This window comes from Ostrea edulis, chromosome 5 (assembly GCF_947568905.1).
Source record: "Ostrea edulis chromosome 5, xbOstEdul1.1, whole genome shotgun sequence".
Classification (NCBI taxonomy): Eukaryota; Metazoa; Mollusca; class Bivalvia; order Ostreida; family Ostreidae; genus Ostrea; species Ostrea edulis.
This window is the reverse complement of record NC_079168.1, coordinates 28,630,787-28,635,445: the sequence shown is the minus strand read 5'-3', so window position 1 is coordinate 28,635,445 and position 4,659 is coordinate 28,630,787. Positions and strand designations below refer to the sequence as shown.

The 4,659-nt window shown below is 36.1% G+C and overlaps 1 long non-coding RNA gene across 1 annotated transcript; it reads left to right on the top strand.

Annotated features, from left to right (window-relative positions):
* LOC125652328 (uncharacterized) lies at positions 1–4,659 on the top strand. The gene is made up of 2 exons (XR_007361544.2): positions 1–80; positions 4,356–4,659. It is a non-coding gene; the product is annotated as an uncharacterized LOC125652328 (long non-coding RNA).

The window sequence follows — 4,659 nt, the reverse complement described above, 5'->3', positions numbered from 1 at the left end:
GATATTGCGATCAATATTTGATGAAACAGGTTTAGTGATCAATATTTTGTGCATCACTACAACAAACGAAAACAGCAATCGTGAGTACTGAAAATTGTATTTTTTTTTAACCTATCTGCAATCCGACTCCAATTAGCAACAATAATCTGAATAAGACCTAATTGTTGCGGAAACAGTTTTCAAAAACGTTAAGTTGAAAAATTACAAATTTATATGTGTATTGGAGAAACTTCGTTTAGTGTTGTATAATTGTAGTGATATCATTTGTCCATAGGGAGGGGCGTATTTTAAGATTTCAGGATACGGTAAGGTCCCAGAAAGGATTTTATTGATTTGCATACCGACGGACAAATGCGACCTAAATCGATATTTTACGATGCAAACATACTTATAACAATTTTTAGTATATAGAAATAGATTTTTAAAAATAACTTAAATACCATAAAGAGACTGATTCCTGGTAAAGTCATACGTTCGTCCAAAGAATGAATTCCCGGTCACGTGGTGACGACTTCCTTCCTTGATTTTCACAATTCAAAACGTTTGAAAAGTCCTTTTATTTCTATCATTGTACATTTATATATCTAATTAACACACTTACCCGGAAGCGCTTTACATGTAAAGCAAACTAAAACACAGAACAACGAATGCATAAAAAAGACAAAATCTATCATACCGAGCTAACTGTAAGAATAGGCAAAACTATATAAGGGTTTTTTACAAAGCCGCGGGCATTTTAAGAATTGCTTGACCTTTCACCCCTATATATATATGCAGAATGAGAAAGTTGTATTAAATCATGAAGTTGAAAAAGAAATTGCCGAGAAGGAAAATCCGATATTCAGATTCTTTCGTTTCACGTTCAAAGTTAATGCCCTTACAAATGTTGCAATAAGAGGGTAGATCGGATTTCACTTCCTTGGATTTCTCGTTGAAATCTAACTTTTCTTTTATTTGAGCAGTGATAATTTGAGTAAAATATCAAACTTGGGTCCAACTCTCGACTTAAGTTTCTTTGAGAAATCCAGGCCTGATTTTCGCCTGAGAAATTGATGTTGATTTATTAGATCACGTGAATATTGGTCAGTTTTATGTGCTGTAGTTCGAAGAAAAAGTTTGAGTGTTCAAATACATAACTTCACATAACTGTCTTAAGTGTGTCGAGTTTTTCAAGGGGGTGTCTACTTTCATTTTCTAAGTTGGCGATCTATAGACAATTTTGTAGATAATTTGATATCAAATGTGCAAAACAAGTTGCTGTCCTTGAACAGAAGTACTACAATACATGTACGTGATCGATACGCATTCTTTCCAACAGAAACGTAGTATTCTAGGTTGAAGTTAAGATGAAGATAAAGATCAGTGATCAATGTATTTTAAAACAAATTTTCTTTAACAAGACCTATTGCTAGAGTTGTTCTGATATATATGAAATATTTGTAGCTTTGACCTTTAACCTTAGAATTACAAATCATCCTTGTATTTGATCTGGATCGTAAAGTTTAAATTCAGTAGGAGACACTATCGAGTCAAGATAGTAACTTTTGAGTTCCATCTGGCTACACAATACCTTAATCCAATGATACATGATACAAATCTGGCAACACAATACCTGGTATTATTATACAACCTCTCTCTCTCTCTCTCTCTCTCTCTCTCTCTCTCTCTCTCCATTTGATATGATTTCTCAAGAATGCCATACTTGTTTTATGTTTTGTTCTGAGGGGACTCTAGACTTGGAGCTTTAAGTACTTCGTAGATCCCTCAACGGACTGTGTGAAAGTGTTTGAGGTTCTTTATGTTTTCCTGGGATTCTGAGATCTCGGACCACGAACAGCTGGTTAATGAGAGACAAGGGTCGGAATAATTTAAAGCGACATATTATTGTAACAAATAATATATACGGTGTGACCGTTGGACCGAGCGATGCATGAACTGGTCATTGGCAATCATAATTCGATTAAGTGGAGTAAATTAGAATTCACTTTAAAATATATATGTATTTCATTTATGAAATTACCCTTGCACTAATGCCCAGTAACATCTAAATACCAAAGGAAGGAATATATGAGGATTGCTACAGGATCCGCCTATTCATTTTACCGTGGGGGAATAAAACGCTAGCCAACGTAACCGTGTATTGTGACGTCACATTTAACTTCGACTATTTTCTCTCTTTCAAATCAAACCATTATAAACAACAACAATACACCCCGTTTGCAATTTAAAAGACATTTGAAACTAAATAAAATTAACCACCAAATTCAAAGTACTAAAACAGTAAGAGTAAAATTATCGTATACTTTGATTTAAAGAAACTCATGACCCATTCATCTATTTAGTCGTATTAATGTTTTGCCTATTTGATGATTGGTTAAAAACTGTTGATGATTATACCATTCATTTTTAACAGACTGAGTGTATGATTATAAACTGCACGCCAGTCGTGTATTTTTGGTATTCCAAATTAAAATACGAATAAACGTAGAAGCCACTAATGAACAAAAGAAAATGGCGGCGACCATACGGATCACAAAATTTTCAGTGAACGTATTTTAGAGATTATCTCTATTCATTTGTTGATTTTCTCATTATTTTTTTCTTTCACATGTGTATTACCTTTATAGTCTTGCTTCGCAGGACGGGTCTTCGGCTTTGCTCGATACAAATATATACCTCTGCTGAAGATCGACCCCGGGATCTCTTTAACAACATTCCAGTGCTCGTCTGATCGAGCTAAAGGGTTAAACTAATAGCCAGAGCTAGTTTGAAGGTCAAGTATCTAACACAACAACATTGTCTTTTAGCATTGTTTCTCGTCTAAATGTTTATTGCAATATTTTGTTTGTTTGCTAGCGATGTGCTGACATATCGTTATTTCTGATGTATGTTGCAGCATAGTAATCTTACATTTTTCTCATTGTGTGGCATTCGGTTTCGCATCGCGTGCATGTGATCATATCATAATCCCCAGGTATTTTCCCTATTGCCTTACTTTCATGTGATACTCTATCTGCTTTCGTCTCGTTCGTGCATATTTCAGTCCTTTTGATAAAAAAGAGACAACTGTTATTGAAACTAATACTAAGTGAGACGAATACCTGGCAACAGTCACACTATACAAGACGAATACCTGGCAATAGTCACACTATACAAGACGAATACCTGGCAACAGTCACACTATACAAGACGAATACCTGGCAATAGTCACACTATACAAGACGAATACCTGGCAATAGTCACATTATACAAGACGAATACCTGGCAATAGTCACATTATACAAGACGAATACCTGGCAACAGTCACACTATACAAGACGAATACCTGGCAATAGTCACATTATACAAGACGAATACCTGGCAACAGTCACACTATACAAGACGAATACCTGGCAATAGTCACACTATACAAGACGAATACCTGGCAATAGTCACACTATACAAGACGAACACCTGGCAACAGTCACACTATACAAGACGAATAACTGGCAACAGTCACACTATACAAGACGAATACCTGACAACAGTCACACTATACAAGACGAACACCTGGCAACAGTCACACTATACAAGACGAATACCTGGCAACAGTCACACTATACAAGACGAACACCTGGCAACAGTCACATTATACAAGACGAATACCTGGCAACAGTCACATTATACAAGACGAATACCTGGCAATAGTCACACTATACAAGACGAATACCTGGCAATAGTCACACTATACAAGTCGAATACCTGGCAATAGTCACACTATACAAGACGAACAAACTAATACGAAGTGAGGACGAATACCTCGCAATAGTCACACTACACAAGACGAACAAACTGATACAAAGTGAGGACGAATACCTCGCAATAGTCACACTACACAAGACGAACAAACTAATACGAAGTGAGGACGAATACCTCGCAATAGTCACACTACACAAGACGAACAAACTGATACAAAGTGAGACGAATACCTGGCAATAGTCACACTATACAAGACGAATACCTGGCAATAGTCACACTATACAAGACGAATACCTGGCAATAGTCACACTATACAAAACGAACGTGAAATCAAGCCATCAGACGTGAATGGGGTTTTCCCCCCAAAACAATCTAAGCAAACTGTTTACCTGTGCTTCGAATATATATATTAACACAAAATTACACCGACGAACGTTACATAACTTGATATGAAACCTCATGAAGACGTCTGCACATCCAATGTTGACTTTCTTCTGTTCGTAGTACCTTTTCAAAATTTGTGACAGTGGAAATGGGGTATTAATTTTGTAATAAGGAATCAAATTAAATTATGCCTTCCTGAGCAATGTGATACTTCAGTGGTTGTGTACTTGCAGGATATGGCGAATCCTTTGACGCTTATTCTTGGAGTAGTCCTCGAACTGGTGAAAATTGTCCTAATGTTAGTCTGGCGTCCAGTGAAGGGAGTACTCGGAAACCTCGTGCCATCATTGCGGACATTAAAACGGTGAAAACGAAGTGAATAGACTGGATTTTCCGCTCATACTGAAATATATAGACATGTCTATTACTATAATGATAAAACATCGAACCAATTAGAATTTGAATGTAAATTTCATTTTCGAATTTCTCATCGTCATATTTGGAGACATGTACAATAAATGGAATAATCAAATCTTA